Here is a 23,012-nt window from a genome sequence, read left to right as displayed (position 1 = left end):
GCCATCTGGGGAGAGAGGGAATTGGGGGGCTGCAGGAGAACTTCCACCCCCAGAAGCCCGCAGAGCCAGCCCAGTCCTCCCCATCGGGGGCTCGTACCCCATTCCTCCCTCACCTCCTTCCACTTACCCTTCCCTAGCCCCCCTTCTTATTGATGTACAAAATAAAGATAACGTTTCTTCCAACATTGACTCTGTCTTTATTGAAAAAAAACTGGGGGAGACTGGGAAAAGGAGGTGGGAGAGGGGAAGAGAAAGGCTGGGAGAGGGGAGGGCAACTAACATGATCAGGGGTTGGGAACAGGTCCCAGATGAAGAGAGGCTACAGAGACTGGGACTATTCAGCTTAGAAAAGAGGAGACGGAGGGGGGACAGGATAGAGGTCTCTAAAAGCAGGGGTTGGGTGGAGAGGGTGCATTCAGAAAAGTTCTTCCTGAGTTCCCATAAAGAAGGACTAGAGGACACCAAAGGAAAGGACTGGGTAGCAGGCTTGAAACTAGTAAGAGAAAGTTGTTGTTCTTGACAAAGCAAATAGTTAACCTGTGGAACTCCTTGCTGCAGGAGGCTGTGAAGGCTAGAACTAGAACAGAGTTTAAAGGGAAGTGAGATAAAGTGATGGAGGTTGGGTCCATGGAGTCCTATTAGCCAGAGGGTAGGAGTGGTGTCCCTGCCCAAAGTTTGTGGAAGGCTGGAGAGGGATGGCACGAGACAAATGGCTTGGTCATTGTCTTCGGTCCATCCCCTCCAGAGTCCCTAGGGTTGGCCGCTGTTGGCAGACAGGCTACTGGGCTAGATGGACCTTTGGTCTGACCCAGTACGGCCATTGTAAGCTCAGGGCTCAGTGTCGGGGGTCTCAGTGGACCCCCTTGATTTTCATGCACACCTGATCCTGGGTGGCCAGGCTGGCAGCTCTCCTGCCCTAGACGGCCACTTTCCTGTGCCTAGTGCGGAGATCGTGGACGAGGTCCACGATGTCCGCACTAGCCCAGGAAGGTGCCCGCCTCTTACGGTCCAGGGCAAGCTCCCGGGAGCCGCCAGCCTGGTCCCGGCAAGAGGGGGAGGGCTGGGGGGCATCGGGTGGGTGGCTCTGTGCCGTGCCAGGTGCAGGGTCTGCTAGCTGGGTGCTGGCAGGCTTGCACCTGGCACGGGCACCGTAGCCAGCCCGTGCCCCTTTAAGGGGTCCGGGGCCGGGAGGGGGGCATAGAGTTTCCCTGGTGTTGGCCAGAGTGGCCACCAGGGAAACCTGGGGAGGGCTAGCCTCCCACTAGTTCGAACTAAAGGGCTACACAGCCCTTAGTTCGAACTAGCTAGTTCGAACTAGGCGTTAGTCCTCGTAAAATGAGGTTTACCTAGTTCGAACTAAGCGCTCCGCTAGTTCGATTCAAATTCGAACTAGCGGAGCGCTAGTGTAGCACCTATTAAAGTTAGTTCGAACTAACGTCCGTTAGTTCGAACTAACTTTGTAGTGTAGACATACCCTTAGAATTCACACCTCCAGATCAGCTGCTAGAAGTGGGCCTCATCCTCCTTGATTGGATCCACCTGGTCATCTCCAGCCTGATCCTGGCCTGCATATTTATTCCTGCCTCTGGAAATTTCCACTACATGCATCTGACAAAGTGGGTCTTTGCCCACGAAAGCTTATGCTCCTACACTTCAGTTAGTCTATAAGGTGCCACAGGACTCCTCGTCGCTTAGTTCGAATTAGTTAATTCGAACTAAGCTAATTCGAACTAACGCGTCTAGAACTAAAAACTAGTTCGAATTAGCGTTTTGCTAATTCGAACTAGCATGTCGGACCCTGAACAGGGCTTAAGGATGGCCGGAAGCAGTGCCGGCAGGGCATCAGATTAGGATTTAGAGTGTGGAGCTGCTGCCTCAGGCTAGCCGAGGGCTGCGCTTAAAGGGACCCGACCCCCACCCCGGACAGACAGTTCTCAGGGGTGCCCCGCTTGAAAACCAGTCCTGGCTTGGAGTGCCTGGAGTGCCCACACTGGGCACATCACACCACTCGGCCATCAGACCGGCTGCACATACCGCAGGCTGCCATCTGGGGAGAGGGGGCAATTGGAGGGCTGCAGGAGAGCTTCCACCCCCAGAAGCCCGCAGAGCCAGCCCAGTCCTCCCCATCGGGGGCGCGTACCCCATTCCTCCCTCACCTCCTTCCACTTACCCTTCCCTAGCCCCTTTTCTTGAAGTACAAAATAAAGGACAATTGTGGTCAAAAATAGAATCTCTCTTTATTGAACAAAACTGGGGGAGACTGGGAAAAGGAGGTGGGAGAGGGGAAGAGAGAGGCTGGGAGAGGGGAGGGCAACTACAATGATCAGGGGTTGGGAACACTTCCCATATGAAGAGAGGCTAAAGAGACTGGGACTTCTCAGCTTAGAAAAGAGGAGATGGAGGGGGGACAGGATAGAGGTCTCTAAAAGCAGGAGTTGGGTGGAGAGGGTGCATACAGAAAAGTTCTTCATTAGTTCCCCTAAGGAAGGACTAGAGGACACCAAAGGAAAGGAATGGGTAGCAGGCTTCAAACTAGTAACAGAAAGTTGCTCTTCACAAAGCAAAGAGTCAACCTGTGGAACTCCTTGCTGCAGGAGGCTGTGAAGGCTAGAACTAGAACAGAATTTAAAGGGAAGTGAGATCAAGTCATGGAGGTTGGGTCCATGGAGTGCTATTAGCCAGGGGGTAGGAGTGGTGTCCCTGCCCAAGGTTTGTGGAAGGCTGGAGAGGGATGGCACGAGACAGATGGCTTGGTCACTGTCTTCGGTCCATCCCCTCCAGGGTCCCTAGGGTTGGCCGCTGTCGGCAGACAGGCTACTGGGCTAGATGGACCTTTGGTCTGACCCAGGACGGCCATTGTAAGCTCAGGGCTCAGGGTCGGGGGTCTCAGTGGACCCCCTTGATCTTCATGCACACCTGCTCCTGGGTGGCCAGGCTGGCAGCTCTCCTGCCCAAGCCGGCCACTTTCCTGTGCCTAGTGCGGAGGTCGTGGACGAGGTCCACGATGTCCGCACTAGCCCAGGCGGGTGCCCGCTTCTTGCGGTCCCGGACAAGCTCCCGGGAGCCGCCAGCCTGGTCCTGGGAAGAGGGGGAGGGCTGGAGGGGCATCGGGTGGGTGGCTCGATCCGTGCCAGGTGCAGGGTCTGCTGGCTGGGTGCTGGCAGGCTTGCACCTGGCACGGGCACCGTAGCCAGCCCGTGCCCCTTTAAGGGGTCCGGGGCCGGGAGGGGGGCATAGAGTTTCCCTGGTGTTGGCCAGAGTGGCCACCAGGGAAACCTGGGGAGGGCTAGCCTCCCACTAGTTCGAATTAAGGGTCTACACAGCCCTTAATTCGAACTAGCTAGTTCGAACTAGGCTTAATCCTCGTAAAATGAGGTTTTCCTAGTTCGAACTAAGCGCTCCGCTAGTTCGAATTAAGTTCGAACTAGCGGAGCGCTAGTGTAGCGCCTATCAAAGTTAGTTCGAACTAACGTCAGTTAGTTCAAACTAACTCTGTAGTGTAGACATACCCTTAGGTGCTACAGGACTCCTTGTCACTTTTGCAGATCCAGACTAACGCGGCTACCCCTCTGATAATTGGATATAAGAAATATTCCTAAATTCTAATATTGCCATTCTAATTTCATTTCAAGTTCTGTTGTGTTCTTGCAGTTTAATGATACATTGACAGGAACATCAAAAATTGCACACACTACTTCCAAATAATTTGTTCATAGCCTATATATACCTAATATTTATAGAGTAAGGCCATTATTCAGGAAAGTGGTTAGGCACATCTTGAAATTAAATACTTGCTTCAATGTTTTCCTGAGTGAAAGCCTAATTTATGTTCAGAAAAAACTCGTTTTTTCTTATAAATCACCTTATATTATATACTGTACAGAGAGACTAATTTTATGGTACTTTTAATATTTTTTTTGTTTCTTATTTTCATTCCCATTTTTTCAAATTATTTCCTTGTAATTAATGTATATATTGTACTTGGGGTTCTATCATACCATGGTTATTATCTCATAATTTTGGTTTTAACTAGTGTTCTTCTGTCATTCTTTAGATTCTCGTGGTATTTTAAGTCAGAGAAGGATTTTTGTTTAAGATTGAAATAAATTATACTAATTTTGAATCATAGGATAAACTATATTTAACAAGTTTTCACCTTTTAGTTAGGGACTTTAATTATCCAAAATAGCTTGTTTTAGGACTTGAAATGTCTCCTACTTTTAGTTCAAAATAACTAATTCAGAAGCTACTCTGGAAATTTTAAAAAAGAACTAGTTGATTCACATACACAGAAAATTCTTACAAATATTTGCTTTATCATTAGAGACTTTAGCAACAAAATATGAATAATTTACTGTTGTTTTATTACAGTCATAGATGTGCTAGAAGCTCATGGAAGAAGACGGGTCCCTGCCTTCAAGAATATACAGTCTAAATAGAAAAATAGTAATAAACTAAATATTTATATGCTAGTATGACTGAATAAATACTTAAAGGATATGAATCTACACTGATTAAATTCAGTGCTGTCGAGTCTTAAGTAAACTGTTTAGGTATTGGTGAATCTGCAACTGACACCTTAAGTACATGGAACAAAAAACAGGACTGTGTAGCACTTTAAAGACTAACAAGATGGTTTATTAGGTGATGAGCTTTCGTGGGCCAGACCCACTTCCTCAGACCCACTTTCTGAGGAAGTGGGTCTGGCCCACGAAAGCTCATCACCTAATAAACCATCTTGTTAGTCTTTAAAGTGCTACATAGTCCTATTTTTTGTTTCAGCTACACCAGACTAACACGGCTACATTTCTATCACTTAAGTATATGAGTCTGCAAATGCAGAGCTGTTCCTACATATTTCTGCTGATATGTAGGAATTGCTTAAGGGTTAAAGCTGTTGGAGGCAAAGGAGGAGCAAAGGGAGAGTTAAAATGGTGGTTGTTCTTTCTCACCTGTTCATGATGTTATTTGGTTCCCTAAACTGTTGGGCTGTGTCTAGACTGGCCAGTTTTTTCGCAAAATCACTGCTTTTGTGGAAAAACTTGCCAGCTGTCTACACTGGCTGCTTGAATTTCCGCAAGAACACTGATGATCTCATGTAAGATTGTCACTGTTCTTGCGGAAATACTGTGCTGCTCCCGTTCAGGCAAAAGCCCTCTTGCACAAATCATTTGCACAAGAGAGCCAGTGTAGACAGCACAGTACTGTTTTGCGCAAAAAAGCTCTGCCATTAAAAGATCGGTTGGCAGTGCAGCGGGGATGAGGCAGGCTTTTTACATCCCCTGGCTCTGCGCAGTTCCCAAAAGTGGATGGCCCCTGCGGCTCTTGGGCAGAAGGCAATCAGAGGGGCTCCATGTGTTGCCTGCACTGGCGCCACAGGAACTAAAGATGTTAAGGGGTGGTTCTTTGGCTAATCGTGTAGTTGATACAGCAGGGGTAGCTCCCAGAACCAGCTCAAAGCCAGTATTGAGCAGTCCTGACTTGCACAAGCTCTGGAACTCTGCAGCTCTGCATTTTAAATGTGGTAGGAGCTATGGGGCTCTTACTACATGTACAATGTAGACCCATAGCACAGATGGTTCCTGGAGCCCCCAAGCTTTTACTACATTTAAAATGCAAAGGTGCAGTGGTCTTGGATCGGCACAAGTCGGGACTGCTTGGTCCTGGTTCGTGCCGGGTCCAGCAGCCCCTGTTCACAGTGGCCCGTACTGCGTGTGGGTAGGGCCTACTCCAACAGCAGCCCTTGCCCCTGGCCAGGCTGGGCTACCATGAACAGGGGCAGCTGCTGGAACAGTCTCTGCCCATGGTGAGCCTTGGCCCACCACAGGCAGAGGCTCCTTCACAGCAGCCTCCTCTATCAGATAGAGGCAGCAGTGGGGCGAAGGAAAGGCAGCATCACGGAGATGGTGCTAGCAGAACCAGCTTTTAAACCGGCTCCCCCCAGCACCAGCTCATGTTTCCCCCCCTTGCTGCCTCTCATACAGAGGCAGTGGAGGGAGGGGGGAAGTGAGTAGTCAAGTGCTCCGTTTGATTACCCAATAAGCTTGTGCTTATCTGGTAGTCGAGTAGTTGACTACTTACTCACATCCCTACTGGGAACCATGGCTAATGGAAGCTACGGGCAGCACGCACAGCTCCCTGGCATACCGTCCACTCCTGGGAGCTGCAGGGACCTTGCCTTATCCTGCTGTGCTGCTTACTGGGAGCCAATTGAGGTCCATACCACCTGGCTGGAGCTCATGCCCCAATATCCCTCCTGCACCCCAACCTCCTGTACCAGGTTGGGATCCCTTTGTGCATCATAATTCCTTTCCAGAGCTGCACCCCAGTGCTCTGGCCCCGCTCCCTAAAACTCTGTCCTGGCACCCTCCACCCTCTCCTACATCCCAACCCCGAGTCCTCTCCTAAGCTCCAAACCCCTCATCCCGACAGCCTGCACCCCAGCAAGAGCCCAACCCTATCTCACACCAAGGGCAGCTGATAGGATTGATGGGCTCCTGGGAAAAGGGGGGAAGCCAGCTCCACACACGTGGAAGGGGTGGGGCCTCGGGCAGAAAGGGCAGGGCTGGGGCAGCCAGCCCCCACTGCTGCCTGGACTGCTTCCCTGCCCCCTCCGCCAGCTCTCCAGCCGCTGGGGAACACTGGGGCCACCCAGCTCTCTGGCTACCCGGAAGGGCTGGGGCGATGGCACAGCTGCCTGGCTCTGCAGCCGGTTAGGAGGACTGAGGTCACAGCATGGCTGCCCAACAGGGCCTCTTGTGCATTTCAAAGAGAAAGTGCTCTCATGGAGCCTCAGGTCAGCGGGGGACTCCCCAGCTGACCCCCGGGCTCCTTGGAAATGCTGCACTGAGCCCAGGGTCAGCTAGGGTGTCCCCACTTGACCCTGTGTTCCACACGACACTACCACTTTGAAGTACCCTCTCTTCCTCACCGGGGGGGGGGGGGTGCGGAGGAAATCGATGTTCAGGGGGCTAGGGGCAGTATCCTGGGAAGGGGAGGTTGCAAAAGGGGCAGGCCTCATGCAGAATGCGTGGGATTAGGCATTTGCCTTCCCCAGTTGAGCGTTCACCCACCCATGCCTCAGTAGATATAAATATCTTGTACAAATCATGAAGGTCCATTTATGTCAACAGAGCTATGGCATTTTACATCAGTGGAGATTCCTGCCCATTATTTATGTATTTATCACATCTGATAGTTACTACATGGAGCAGACAGTTCACAGTTTCCTGTTAAAAGAATGCATCGATTCAAAATTCATAACTATGATTTCAGATCAAATTCATCTGTGGTATGACTTCACTACTGTCAGTGGACTCAATAAGGGATGAATTTGTTTCACTCATTTCTTTGGTTCAATAGTGCAGTTCAGAATTAAAAAGACGGTTGTGCTGCTCACTGTCATTATTCTTTTAAGTAGAAGTCTCCTTATTCAGAGGAATGTAAGAATATTTATGTTTGCAAAACAAATCTGCATAAAATTCAAATCTTCAGGTTTGTTATATTTCTTCTCTGTTACACGTACACAACTCTTATTATGTAAAAGCAAGGAGTCCTGTGACATTTTAGTGACTAAGGGTATGTCTACACTGTTACTCCTCCTGCAATGAGGTGTAACAGCTAATCTGAACTAAGTCCTTTGCAGGAGGAGTAACAGTTAATGTGAACTAAGAGCTTAGTTCGGATTAACTTCTGACTGCTGCGTGTAGCTGCAAGCAGTCAGTTCGAACTAAGGGGATTTAAAAATGGCGCCCGCCAGGGAACATGCAAATGAAGCCCGGGATATTTAAATCCCGGGCTTCATTTGCAAGATCGAATCCCTACATTAGCCACCCTAGTTCGGATTAGAGGGCTAGTGTAGACATACCCTAACAGATTTATTAAGGTATACGTTTTTGTGAGTAAAACCCACTTCATCAAATGAATTGGAGTGGAGTTTACAGTGGCATGTATGTATCTAAAGACAACAGAAGAAAGAGGGTACATGTGTAAATGAGGCTAATCAAGTCAGGATGGAAATGGCTCACTCACAGTGTTTGTGGGGAGCCAATTTATAAGCCGGCTCCCCACAGTACCAGCTTCTGCTCCCCTTCCTTCTAATAAAGAGGCAGCAAGGGTGGGGAATGCATGTATTCAATAAAATTAACCATTAAGTTTAGGCTTATTGGTTAATCATGTACTTGATTACGTGCTGACATCCTTAATCTTCAGCTTAACTAAACTTTCTGAAAATACTGGTCATTTAATGCATTCTGGCCCAGTTCTGAACCAAAAAACAAACAAACAAATGTCTTTATATTTCTGGAATAAGGGGAAAAGTCTCTAGCATGGATTACTGACTAGTATCCAGAGAGGGAATAAACTGCATCAGAGACAATGAAATCATTTAGTTTTGTGGTAAAATTTAACAGTGGGCTCTTGACAACCCTAAAGTGCTACCTTTAGTTTATAAAAACTTTCACATAATATTTAAAACCTGGATTTATTATCTGTTTCAACACACTAGAACTTTGGGGAACTTTACTTCCAGCAAGTCTCAACTCCTTATAGTATAAAACAAAAGGAAAAACTATGTAGCACTTTAAAGACTACCAAGATACAAGTGCTACATAGTTTTCCTTTTGTTTTAGCAAGATCAGACTAACACGGCTACCTCTCTATTACTACTCCTTATAATATGTTACTGGTGTTGGATAATATGCTTAAATTAGGCTCTTGCTTATTCATTCTAATTAAAAAAAATTGTTCAAAGGGTTTCAGATACTTAGGGAGGAGTCCATCCTTTTGTTTTGGGTTATGTACGTGTCTCAAATTATAAAACATAAGAATAGCATTAACCCAGTGATCCACGTGTCAGAAGAGTTTTTCCATTGCTGAACAATAATGTCCGGTGCAGATGTTATGAGAGCGCTCACAAGAAGTGTGTTGATGAACATTTAAACATTTCTAAATTTGCTCTGTGACCTTGAATGTCAGAACCTGGATTTTCAGGGTGTTTCATTTTTATAAGGGTCTGAATTGATTTGTGAAGCAGAATTGAGAATTAGCTAGTGGAGGCTACTCTTAACTTGACCTTCGATCTTTTTCTGCTGTAGAAGATGGTCTACCTTCCATTTCTTAGATTAGTGCCACTAGTAGAATAGCTAGATTATTAAACAACGAGACTGTTATAGACTAACAGATTTATTAGAGCATAAGCTTTCTGCATCTGACGAAGTGGGTCTTTGCCTATGAAAGCTTATGCTCCAATAAATCTGTTAGTCTATAAGGTGCCACAGGACTTCTCGTTGTTTATGCAGATTGAGACTAACATGGCTATCCCTCCGATAGATTATTAAAGTATTTTGCCAATATGAAAGGGCCAGACTCTGCCAACCTTATTCTCACTAAGTAGTAGTTATTCTGCAAATAATTCCATTGAGAAAGTGGCTACTTCATTGGCTGCGTCTAGACTGGCAAGTTTTTCCGCAAAAGCAGCTGCTTTTGCGGAAAAACTTGCTAGCTGTCTATACTGGCCGCTTGAATTTGCATAAGAACACTGACGATCTAATGTAAGATTGTCAGTGTTCTTGCGCAAATACTATGCTGCTCCTGTTTAGGAAAACGCTCTCTTGCACAAATGTATTTGCGCAAGAGGGCCAGTGTAGACAGCTAAAAACTGTTTTGCACAAAAAAGCCCCAATGGAGAAAATGGCGATCAGGGCTTTCTTGTGCAAAACCGTGTCTAGATTGGCACGGACGCTTTTCTGCAAAAAGTGCTTTTGTGCAAAAGTGTCCATGCCAATCTAGACGCTCTTTTCCACAAATGCTTTTAACGGAAAAACTTTTCTGTTAAAAGCATTTGCGGAAAATCATGCCAGTCTAGACGTAGCCATTGAGTAAAGTAGCATGAGGATTAGTGGAAAAATCTGGCCTAAACTTAATAGAAGCCTTTTGGCACTATCAGCATTGGATTGTTTGATGTGGACCAGGAGCAGTTTATAATGTTGGTGTCCCCTGTTTGCATATTCAGTTCCTTCCATTTACCACCACCCATGTCTCTGGCCAAACATTTTATTGTGAAGCTGCTTATTTCAACTAGAGTTTTTAAATGTGATGTACCAATTGTTAACCCGAATGCAAGTGAAAATGAATAAAACTATGTTAATTTTAGCACATAACTAGAAGTAATACACAACATAAAGATGCTGTGACTTCAGTTACTTCTTAGTGGAATTCAATTCTATTTTCTGGCTGGCCAGATGAGGCACTGCCTTAATCGTGGCAGAACAAAGAATGTTTTGGGTGTCTGCTCTCTAGTAAACTGGCCACTAGCCAGAGATTGCAACTTTTCAAGAGTTGTATGTAGGATTGTATTTATTCATCTTAGAATAAAAGATTAAGTGCATTGGTAAACAATATTCCAATGAAATCTTGCTCACAAGTAATTATACGAATAGACTATAATAGAGTGGACCTGCCATGAGTTGTAGGGCTCTTTCTCCCTCCATGCTTTCCTGTCTGAATAGGCTAGGCTGTGGAGGAAAGAGGGACAGAGGGTAGTACCCCTCCCATTCATCACACTTGTTCTCAATTAAATAAATTGAAAAAAACCCATAGGCTTTGAAGAAATATGCAAATGAAGCTAAGCGTGGAATATCGCCGAGCCTCATTTGCATACCTAATGAGCAGCCATTTTTGCCGAAGAGGCTCTTGCGCTGGGAGGAGCTGTCTACACTTCCCCTTCTTGCGCAAGAAAAACCCTTTTGCGCAATGCCATTATTCCTGAAAATAATCAGAGCAGTGGCATTGCGCAAGAGGGTTTTCTTGCGCAAGAAGGGGAAGTGTAGACAGCTCCTTCTGGCTCAAGAGCCCCTTCTGCAAAGTGGTGGCTCATTAGGTATGCAAATGAGGCTTGGCGATATTCCACGCTTGGCGATATTCCACAAATACATACTTTACTTACATACTTGAAGATAAGCATGTATTTAAGTACTTCCCTAGATCAAGACACTAGAGCTACACTAGAGCTAGTTTTTATAACACTACATAAGAAAAAGAAGTGTTGTTTAAGTCAGGTAGAAAATGCACACTAAGGCAGCTGATTCTCTGTGAATACCATTCCTGAATACGCTTTTCAAAATGGGCAGATGCAAACGGCATGCCTGCTCTGTAGTAGCAATCCCTCCTGGTTAAATGTGACTCTGCTAAGACCTGCCTCCATTTTCCCATTGCTCATAGCCCCTTAAGAAGTCCATGCAGGCCAGATACTCAAAATATTTCCCGTTCCTGAGTCCAGTTTAACTTATGAAGTCTCCACCCAGCTTGGAGCTAGATCTTCCCCTCTCCTGCACAGGGGTCTGGTGTCTCCCAAGCTGCACACCATCCCACCTTACTGATGGTCTATCGTCCTGCTCTCCCAGAAGGTCTTACCTAGAGTTTAGCCTACTCCACAGGCCTATCATCTGCTCACTCATAGCCTAGCAGAAGCCTTCCTATTCTCTGTAAACATGGGCTAGCAACTATCTGCTGCTGTCTCCCCTTTATACAGCCCAGGTGCCATCCTTTTAAGTACTACTGTGCAGCCAGTAAAATCAGCCCAGGAACACTGAATCCCACTCTCTTTTAAAAGGACCAGTATCCTGTAACAGCAGAAAATAACATATATTTAGGGGATGATTTATATAATTAAATAGAGACTAGCCTGATATTAAAAAGTTTGTATGAGAGAAAAGATCATTGTGACGGGGCGGGACCCGCATACCCCGGTGAAGCGGGCCCACCCCGCACTGACCCCGCGATCGCCCTGTCACTCCTGGGGGCGGTGCGGGGCTCGGTAGGAGCATGCGCGCCTTGTAGCGCGGCGGCAGCTCAACTGAGCGGCAGAACAGAGGGCGCCGCAAGGGAGCTCTCAGCAGGAGGTGAAAGGGGGGCGGGGCCCCGGGGGCTGACGTCAGCCGACAGCGGTGATGTCAGATGTCCCCGTCGCAACCGCGGGGAGTTTAAATGGAGGAACGGAGGAGCCGAGAAGGGGGGGAATGAAGAGAAGGGGGGGGGGGTGAGCAGGAGGAAAGAATAGGTGAAGCTGAGGTAAGCCAAGCGGGGTGGAAGTAGCCCAGGGCAGGGCAAGGAGCTGGCGCACCGGTGGGTTGAGGGTCGTTACCCCTCCGGTGGGACAGGTCCTTGAGAGTCTGTCCTTAGGACCCTGGGCTGGGGTCCGGGAGAGAGGGTGGGCCCGGATCCCCCTCCCCGCAGTTCCATGGCTGTAGGCATACCGACACGGGAAAAAGGGGATTGTGACTAAGAGACAAAAAGGGAAGAAGAGGAGGGGGAGCAGGACAAACCCTCACAATCATGCTTAAACTTGCTTCTCAGTCTGACAGAAAAAGTGAGGTTATTAGACTATAAAGATAGCTTTACCTGTTCTGTCCTCTTGCTGAATGCTTTTTTATGGCTGGTTCAGATTGGACAGATGTTAAAAGGATAAAATAAAAGATTGTAACTAAGGCACTTCATGAACTAGGCTTCAGATCCCACTGTATCTTTCAGTCAGAATGTAATAAAAATAGTACTTCAAATATCCACATGATAATCCTTCTTATTACTGCAGCCTCTTCTCGTAAATGGTTTTATTACATGAATTGATTAAGGAGTTTTTCACTATGTAGTGTTCTGTCCAGTACTATCAGGCTTATGAGTTTCACAACTGAATCCCAATTGTGTCAGTTAAGTTGTTATGGCTGACTCCAATTTTGTGTAATTGGTCTTAAGATCATCATTAACTTATTTACCTCAAAGGGATGTTGTGAGGCTTAATGCATTAGTGTTGACTGAGCAATTTGAGATTCTTTGTATAGCTTTTCTAAGTTCAAGAGTTCTTATTTTTTCTCAAGGACTGTCAATTTTTCACTATTCACATATTTTATATTTTTAGTGAATACCTGCAGAGGTGCCAGGCTAATTGCTATAGACAATGCAATTGTCTGTTAAGCCACGGAAGAGGCACACATTTTAGCCAAAAGAGATGTAATCCTACCATTTTGCTTCAACCTGGATCTGGAGGTAGTAAGGGTGAGAAAGTAGTTCAGTTTCCATCTCCATTCCCTTTTTGGTCTCTGTTGAGATTGCAAATAGGAATGTGAATTCAGGTGATGTATGAGGGATTTTATTTTTTTATCCATGTAGGTATTTAGATAACATAATCCTAGTACTCAGTACCTTACAATTGTGAATGAATTAAAATTCACAACACTTTCATGGAATAAGGACCTATTGTTCCGATTTTACAGATGGGGAACTAAGGCCAGGTCTACATGGTAGGGGTGGGTGGAGGGTTGGCTTAAGGTATGCAACTCCCGCTACATAGATAACGTAGCTGGAGTCAATGTACCTTAAGCCGAGCTTAGCGCCATCTCTACAGTGGGAGGTCGATGGGAGAAATGCTCCCGTTGACTACCCTAACTACTTGCAACAGTGAAGAGTACCAGCGCTGATGAGAGGCACCCTCACCATTCGATTTAGTGGGTCTTTACTAGACCTGCTAAATGGAAGCATGGAAGATTGATCTCCAGAGTGTTGATCCTCTGGTAAATGGAGATGTGGCCTAAGATACAGATTCTGTGTGTCACCTACAAAGGGCATTGTGGAGTTATGTAGCATGCCCATAATATCAGGCCCCGTAAGTAAGAAAGGTTGGGAATGCCTATGTTTGTCTGATTTGAGTATTGTATTAGGATTTATGAGGTAGGCAAATACCTACAGGCTGAGGGACTCTTAGGGTATGTCTAGACTTAGTTCGAGTTAACGTTTGACTGCTGTGTGTAGCTGCGGGCAGTTAGTTGGGACTAAGGGGATTTAAAAATGGCGCCCGGACGGGAAGATGCAAATAAAGCCTGGGATATTTAAATCCTGGGCTTCATTTGCAACTTTGAATGCCTACATTAGCCTCCCTAGTTCGAACTAGCGGGCTAGTGTAGACATACCCTTCCAGAGTTAGGAACTGACCATTCTTGAGTGTCCTACCTCTGTGTGTTAACCAAAATCACATTCTTGCCCTGTCTTTGTCTATATTGGCCCATATTATGGATGTCAGTGGTTACCGGGTGATGCTTACTGGTTACCCAACAGCCCAGCCAGGCTCGCTGTAGATGGAGGATGCGCCAACCCAACCAGGGCAGCCTCCACATGCAACAGGCCAGGCCTGGCCGGAGCAATGTCATGCCCGCAGGATCCCATTTAAATGCTCAAACAATTAAACATAACGTTTAACCAGTTAGCAGATTAAATGGGATTTTACATCCCTAACCTATATTTAGTATGTGCTAGCTCTGTGTAGAAATAGATTATAAATACTGAATCTTACTCCATCACATAAATGTAACAGCTATTTTTTAAATAAAACCTTAATACATCAAATTAAGAAATTTTTTTTAAAGTAAAAAAATGTTAAATTTGGAAAAACAGCTACATATACCTTTAGATATCCACTGTTCAGCTAATACCACAAAACTCAATTGTAATTTTGCTTACTGTTTGAACTCTGCAAGTCAAACTTTAATGGAAACAGCATGATAGACACCTGGTGGCTACAAGACAGAATTGCAAGTACATCATATTCTATTAACCAGATTGTTCCCCTATGATGCACATGGACAAGGAAACTTCACGTTTATGATTCATAGAATTTTCCTGGAATTCTTGTTTGATAGGGGTGCAAGCCTGACCCCAACCAATGGGGAAAGAGCTAAAAGCTCTACTAATCTAGATGGCGCATCATCCTGCCATACAGGGACAACGTGTGGGGAGGGTACGACGAGTAACAGCCATTCCCAAGGTGGGAGGGACCAGCCAATAGTCGGTAGGGGGAACTAGTGAAGCTGAAGGGCCAGTGCTGGCAGCAATGATTTATACCCCACCCCCTCCCCGTACTCTCTGGCAGCGCTGTGGCAGGAGAAAGTGTAACAAAGTGGCCCCAGCTTGCATTGCTCTCCAGCTGTGCTGCTTCCAGTCCTGCCCATTTCCTGGAGTGACATAGCAACCTTTTCCTCCAGCTGAGGTGGCCCTGGACTAGTGATGCTGGAGGGCCAGCGCTGGTAGCAACAGTCTGTGTCCCCTCTGACCCAGCACTTCCTGGAAGCCGAGTGGCATGGCTAGAGAGCAGTGTGAGCTGGGGCCATCCTGTTGTGCTTTCCTTCTCCCTGCTGTCAGTGACAGGGGTGGGGTGTCTAGTTAGTCCCTCAGGATGCCTTTGATAGAGAAAGTGGCGGAGCAGAGTAAGGGCAAGGTTTGGGTAAGACAGGGGGTTGTTTTGGTCCTTCTCCAGGCTGAGGGGAACACAGTGCCCCATCACCAGTCACCTCTGCTGCTAGGTATGCAGGGGACTGGACTTGATGACCTCTCAAGGCACCTTCCAAGTTCTGTGATTCTATGTCATTCAGGGATTTTTCTATACCCCTGAGTAATAGATATACTGACGCCCAAGCTTCAGTTGAACCTGTAGGACAGTATCCAGTCTTTTTTTTCAGTATCTTTGGACAAATTCATCTCCTCCAATAAGAGCACATGTGGTTCTTGCCACATTTAGGGCATCAGCGCAGACCAGAAAGATGAACAAGGTTTGCAGCGCTGTTGTGGCCGTATCGGTCCCAGAACCCTAGAGAGACCAGGCAAGGGAGGCCACGTATCTTGCATTGGACCAGAATCTGTTGTTGAGAGACAAGTTTCCAAGCTCGGGGGCGGGGGGGAGGAGCTGGAAGGCGCCTCGCTTTTACCAGCAGAAGCGGCTCCAACAAAAGGTATTGCCGCACCCGCCTTGCCTCTCTGACAGCCGCTTCTTGCCAGCCAGGGGAGTCAGGCCACTCCATCTTGCAGGCAGGGAGACAAGATTTTGTGCCCTTTTTCCAGGCCGCATGGCTGCTGTGCAATGTCCCGGGCGGCTCCTGCTTCCGTTTGCTGCGGGCAGCCGCTACCAACCTCGCTGCGCGGTGCCTTCCGATTGCCCCGGCACGCTTCGCTACCTGCTGCCTCTCCCTGCCGCTGGCCCGGCTCCCATCCCGCGCGCGCGCACGGAGAACTGGCAAGCCCCGCCCCTTCAGGTGTTTGCGTGACGTCATTCTTCCGCGCCGCCGTCGCCACTCGGCTTGTGCTGGCAGTTCTGAAGTCGTCGACAGTTGCAGGCATTTCCCTCCAGGGCGGAAGGCTTCGCTCACGTGACCCGCGGACTGCGCTCGGAGTGGCGACGGGCGCCTCTGCCTGGGTCACACATGCGCGCGCGGCCGGGGTGCGCGCGGAAGAGGCTCAGGTAACAGCTTCTCTTCTCCCATTTCCTCCTCCGGGAGGCGCGACCCCTCGTCGGGGTGGGGGTGGGACTGTGAGTGCGGGGGGGGGGGGTAGGGCCGGTGCGGGATGGAGATGAGACTGCAGGTGACTTGGGCAGGGAGGCGCTGAGCGAGTTGGGGGCAGGGAGGGGCTGGCGGGAGGAGGCAGTGCAGAAGGGAGGGCGGGTGATGCCCACTTCTTAGTGGGCTTCTCTTAATGGCACCAGCTGTCCCTTAATGACCAGTGCAAATTGCCTGTGTTTATAGGTGAATAGATATTTCTTTGCTCCCCGCCAGCTCCCTGAGTTTTTCCTGAGCTCCTTCAAGCAGCTCCATTAAAGCTGAGTCTGTGTTGAGATTTACTATAGAATCATAGAACACTAGAACTGGAAGAGGCTTCAAGAGATCATCGAGTCCAGTCCCCTAATATCACGTCAGGATGCAGAACCCTTTAGAGCATCCCTTCTAGATGTCTGTCTAACCTGCTTTTAAATATCTCCAGAGCTGGAGATTCCACAACCCTCCTAGGTAACTTATTTTAACCACCCTGACAGGAAGTTTTTCCTAATGTCCAACCTTGCTGCAGTTTATGCCGATTGCATCTTGTCCTATCCTCAGAGGCTAAGGAGAACAATTTTTCTCCCTCCTCCTTGTGACACCCTTTTAGATATCTGAAAACCGCTTTCATGTCCCTTCTCCGGCTTCTCCTTTCCAAACTAAACAAGCCCAATTCTTTCAGTTTTTCTTCAGAGGTCATGTTCTCTAGACCTTTAATCATTCTTGTTTCTCTTCTCTGGACCTTCTCCAATTTCTCCACATCTTTCTTTAAATGTGATCCCAGACCTGGACACAATACTCCAGTAGAGGCCTAATCAGCACAGAGCAGAACAGAAGAATGACTTCTTGTGTCTTGCTCACAGCACTCCTGTTAATGCATCCTAGAATCATATTTGATTATTTTGCAACAGGGTCACACTGTTGACTCGTATTTAGCTTGTGGTCCATTATGACCCTTAGACATTACCCTTTCTGTCGTACTCCTTCCTAGACAGTCACTTCCCATTCTGTATGTATGAAGCGGATTATTCCTCCCTAAGTGCATCTGTCCTTATTAAACTTCATCCTAAGACCATTTCTCCAGTTTGTCCAGATAATTTTGAATTATGACCTCCAAAGCAGTTGCAACCCCTCCCAGCTTGGTATCATCTTCAAATTTAATAAGCGTACTCTCTATGCCAATATCTAAATCGATGAAGATATTGAACAGACCTGGATCCAAAACAGACCCCTGCGGAACCCCACTTGTATGCCCTCCCTGAAATTCCTAAAGTCGGGATTTCAACCCTTTGAACCAGACAGAAATCCATCCTATTTTGCTGTGTTGACTATACATGAGTAATACAGTAATTGTACAGGTTGAATCTCCCGTGTCTGGCAACATCCATGGTCTGGCAGGACCACGGATGTTGCTGGACCAGAGTGCCCTAGGGGCTTCGTGTCAGGGAGCAGAGCTTAGGGCATGGTGGCCATAGGGGCCCCCAGGCAGCAGAGTCCTGGCAGGACAGGGGAGCTTGGCCAGGTTTGCTGACAGACTCTTGGGGAGCCTAGAGTCTCTTAGCAGAGGGGCGGAGTTGACTTCTTCTGGTCCAGAAACTTCCTCCTTTGGAACCAGTCAGGTCCTGAGGGTGCCAGACCAGGGAGGTCCAACCTGTATTACAACTTTTTGTCACTCAAGTAAGCATGAGTGACTCCAAATATTCGTGGAGAACAGCTAGAATGAAGAATTATTTTAACATACTAACGTATTTGATACTCTCTGGTTTTCCTTGGCTAGTTTTTTGTTCTGACTGTAGTTATGGGCACATCTTTGGATATGACTGCTTTGCATATCTGAGCTAACTCTAACTTATCTAGTTTTGGTACTATAAGTAATTAACCTATAGCAGCACAGACTTGCACAGCCGCATCGAAGCCCATGTCGCTCTGTTACCTAAGCTAACTAGTTTAAACCTAGGTCAGGTGTGTCTGTAGGGGCTGCAATCACAGGGTGTGATTGCAGCACAGACATGCCTGCTATGTTTTGCTGATTCACCTTGGTCTTAAGTGTTGACAAGACTACAGAAAAAGACTGTGAAAATGTTTTTCAGCATTGTTAAGCTGAACTGGTACCAGTCGGTAACCATCTTAGGACACCTAATGAAGCTAAATCATTGCATGCTACTGTTGTTTTAAGCACTGTGGTACACTGAACGTTTTGTTATCCAGCATTCTGTTAACTGGAAACCTTTAACCGACATTGCCCCCCAGCCACAATTAGGGATGTAAAATTTCAATTACTTGGCGAATCAAATAGTCGATGCAATAGTCGATAAGGGCGCTTCTGCCTTTGAAGTGTAGCAACAGCCCCTGGGCTGTTGCTACACTTCAAAAGCAAAAGCGCTGCGGGAGGAGCGCTTTTGCCTGTGAAGTGTAGCAACAGCTGGCATCGGGTTTCACATGGCATTTTGAAAGCGGCAGTGCCGCATGGAGCCCAGGGTCAGCGGGGGAGTCCCCTGCTGACCCTGTGCACCATGCAGCACTGCCACTTTGAAACTCTGTGTGTAGCCCGGGGCCACTTGGGAACACCCATCTGGCCCCGGGCTGCACGTGGCATTTCAAAGTGGCTGACCCTGGGCTCCCTGGAGTATTGCTGCCTTGAAGCACCCTCTTCTCTCTTCCCCCTCTACCGCTTCCCTCGCCCTGCTGCCTCTTTCTGATAGAGGCAGCAAGGGAGGGGAAGCGACTAGTTGACTAGCATGTCGACTATCTGATAAGAATTTGCTTATCGGATAGTCAACTAGTCATTCACACCCCTAGCCACAATACCGCAGTGTCTTCAGGTGCATCAGCAGATGCCTCCTTTCCCCTCGGCCTGCCTCCAGCTGCCAAGAGCCAGATCTGCCAATAGGGGGAATACTATAAGCTTTGTTGTTCTACACATTGAATTAATCTACAACCCCCATTCCCTAGGAGTGCCAGACAACAAATCTTTCACTGTATATCTGGTTTGAGCAGAGTTGGACTGCATGTTGCTTAAAAGGCAAGTAGCCTACCTACACTTGGGCTCTGTATGTTGCTTAGAGATATGAAAGTGTAAACGTGTACATGGTTAACCGATGAGCCTGGGCAGTTAAACGCAGCCTCTTGCCCCCTACAGTGCGAAGGGAGAGAACAGATGGGAGCACCAATGATAGAGGCAGCAGTGCAGGGGGCAGGCTTTTAAGCCAGTTTCCAGTACATACTGGCTCCTGTGGAGCCACCTGCTCCCCCGCTCATGTTAACATGTATCCGCCATTATTTTCAGTGGTTACACATTTACCTAAATAAATGCATTTTAACTAGGGCTGTCAATTGATTTGCGTTAATGCCTGTGGTTAACCCAGGACAGGATTAATGTGTTAATTGCAGGCGTTAATGGTGTGCTGCCCCTTTGAAGTGCCGCTCCTGTGCTTCAAAGGGGCAGCGCAAGTGGACCTGGGGATCAGCTGGAGTCCCCTGCTGATCCCCGGCTCTGCTGTTGCAAAGCTGGAGTTCTCAGCTGATCCCAGGATTCTAATGTGCTGCTCCTTTAAAGTGCCAAAAGGGGCAGCGCAAGTGGAGCTGGGGATCAGCTAGAGTCTGCAGCTGATCCCGGGCTCCATGCAGTGCTGCCCCGTTGAAATGCCACTGTGGCATTTCAAAGGGGAGGCACACATGATTAAATTTTTTAATGGCACGATTGATCGCGATTAAATTTTTAAATTGCTTGACATTCCTAATTTTAACATCCATAATGTTACTAACATTGGGAGAGATGAATGGTGGCAAATTTCTGGAGAATTTTTTTTAATGTAGACGCTGCTCACCATTCATGCACGTGTTCAGGGATATGGTAGCTGAGGTTCCCCATTCCTCTCATCTTCCATTCTCCCCCTGCTGTTCAGGTTGGCATGTAGTTACTGTTAATTCTAAGCATGTTATTAATGCTATTCTGCAATTAGCCAGTGTTTTGATAGTTATTGTTAATTTTTAAATGAATTAAATTAATCTTTAATGTAGACTTATTAAAAGAAGTTACTTTGGCTTTTAAAACACCGACATTCTTACAAGTATTGCAGTTCTAATTTTAACTTATGAAGAATGCATTTGTCCTACATTTTCATAGAGAACTTGTCTGCACTTGAAGTGGGACAGGAGCACAGCTGCAGTGTTTCACTGTAGATATAGCTGATGGTTATGGGAAGGATTCTCCCATTGACATAGGTAATCCACCACCTTGAGAGGCAGTAGGTAGGTCAATGGAAGGATTCTTCTTTCCAAATAGCACTGTTTACTTTAGAGAGCAACATTGCTGGGCTGAGCTGACATTTTAGTGTAGACCATGCATAAGGAGTGGCAGAGTGCTGCAAAAATGAGTTAGGTCTATGCTGCAATTAAAAATGTGTGGTAGCCCATGCCAGTTGGTTCAGATGCAGGCTGTCTTGCTGTTTAATTGCAGTGAAGACTTCTAGTTTTGTGACCCTTAACCCTTATAGTGTCCTAGAGCTCATTCTGGAGCCCAAGCTTGGAAAACTACAACACAAAAACAGCCCAAGTCCTGTGAGTCTGAGTTAACTGGCAACAGCCAGACATGGGTGTATAGGTGTATCGTAGCTATCCCCTTGGAGAATACAAGTGCTGTTATCTCTGTATATGAACTGGGAGAATTTAAAAGGTGCATACCTTAACAGTCAGAATGGATTTGTCAAGAACAAATAATATCAATCTAAGGGCGTTAACTAGCGGTTAATTGACTTGTTGAGTAGTTGATGGAATTTCCATTGACTAGTCGACAGGCATTTTCGCATTCCTCCTTTGAAATGTACTCTAGCCTTCCCCCCCGGAGCTCTTGTACATTTCAAAGGAGGAATGCAGAACTCTTGTGTGCAGCCGGGCCAGTGTGGAGTACCACTGACTCTGAGCTGCACACGGTGTGTCAACTTTGAAATGCATCTAGTAGGAGCAGTGGGCTGGGAGGCCCATCATAGGGGACATGTCCAGTAAACGCCTTGTTTGGACTGGTTAGGTCCCGAGGTTGCCGGACCAGAGAGGTCCAACCTTTAGTAGCTTTCCTAGGCAGGTTAGCAAGTTTTGTGGATGAGTACATGACTTTCTCATAAACAAACTATAGAAATATAACCGATATGAAGTTGTTGTATGGTTAGTGTATAGCTGTTCTGAAAATTGTTCCAGAGGGTAGTTACCAGTGATACATAGTCAAGTCAGAAGGGTGTATCGAGTGGCATTCTAGTGGATCAGTTTTGGACCCAGTTCTGTTCAATACATTCACCACTGATATAGACAATGGCAAAGAGAGTATGTTTATAATGTTTGCAGATGATACCAAGATAGTAGGTGATGAATGTATTTTGAAGGATAGGATTAAAATTCAAAATAATCTGGACAAAGTGTAGAAATGTTCTGAAGTACCCAGAATGAAATTCAGTAAGGACAATGAAAAAATCTCCACTTAGGAAGGAGCAATGCATTGCACATATACAAAATGGGAAGTGACTGCCTATGAAGGAGTACTGTGGAAAGGAACCTGGGATATGAAACTATAGTAAAGAATAACATTGTCAGACAAATAGATGAACATAATTTGTTGGGGGAAAATTAACATGGCATGAAAAAGGGAAATCATGCCTTACTAATCTGCAAGAGTTCTTTGAGGGCGTCAACAAACATGTGGACAAGGGCAATCCAATGATGATAGAGATCTACAAAATCATGACTGATGTGGAAACAGTGAATAAGGAACAGTTACGTACTTATTCCCACGATATAAGAACTAGAGTACGCCAAATGAAATTAATAGGCAGCAGGTTTAAAACAAAAGGAAGTTTTTCTTCACTCAGCACACAGTCAATCTCCTGAACTCCTTGCCAGATGGTGTGGTGAAGCCTAGGACTTTAATAGGTTTTAAAGAAGAGCTAGATAAATTAACGGAGGTTAGGTCCATCAATGGCTATTAACTAGGATGGGTAGAAATGGTGTCCCTAGCCTCTGTTTCTCTGGAGCTGGGTGACAAGGGAGGGATCATGTGAGGATTACCTGTTGTGTTTCCTCCCTCTGGAGCATCAGGTATTGGCCACTGTCGGCAAACAGGCTACTGGGCTGGATGGACTGTTGGTCTGGTCCAGTATGGCCATTCTTATGATCATAGTGGATCACAAGCTAAATATGAATCAACAACGGAATGTTGCAGGAAAAGCAAATGTCATTCTGGGAAGTATTAGCAGGAGTGTTATAAGGAAGGCATGAAAAATAATTGTTCTACTCTACTCTGTGCTGATTAGGCCTTAGACATCCAGTTTTGGGTACCACATTTCAGAAAAGTTTTGGGTACCACAAAATGGAGAAAATCCAGAGAAGAGTAACAAAAATGATTTAGGAGCTTCAGGGGGTATCTGAGTTAGTTTGTTACAGAAAAAAGCAGCAAGCAAATGGTCTGGTAGCACTTTATAGACTAACAAAACAGCAATGGGGTTTAAATTGCATCAATGGCAGTTTAGGTTGGACCTTAGGAAATCTTCATAACTGTCGGGATGGTTAAGCACTGGAATAAATTGCTAGGGAGATTGTGGAAATTCCATTGGAGATTTTTAAGAGCATGTTAAACATTTGTCAGGGTCTAGGTCAGTGGTCCCCAACCTTTTG

The 23,012-nt window shown here is 46.6% G+C and overlaps 1 protein-coding gene across 7 annotated transcripts in view; it reads left to right on the top strand.

Moving 5' to 3' along the window:
• Positions 1 to 16,105: 16,105 nt before the first annotated feature.
• The window catches only part of ATG5 (autophagy related 5), a 120,514-nt gene continuing 113,607 nt past the window's right edge, over positions 16,106 to 23,012 (top strand). For 2 of the 7 annotated variants that reach the window (XM_075923950.2, XM_025182322.3), the window contains exon 1: positions 16,106 to 16,279. The gene's annotated coding sequence lies outside the window, so the exon portion shown is untranslated. The remainder of the gene's footprint in view (positions 16,280 to 23,012) is intronic. The other 5 variants (XM_014571188.4, XM_075923951.2, XM_025182321.3 and 2 more) reach the window with 3 other exon arrangements.

Source organism: Pelodiscus sinensis, chromosome 3 (genome assembly GCF_052426305.1).
Source record: "Pelodiscus sinensis isolate ZL-2025 chromosome 3, ASM5242630v1, whole genome shotgun sequence".
Taxonomy (NCBI): domain Eukaryota; kingdom Metazoa; phylum Chordata; order Testudines; family Trionychidae; genus Pelodiscus; species Pelodiscus sinensis.
This window is presented reverse-complemented; position numbering and strand designations above follow the sequence as displayed.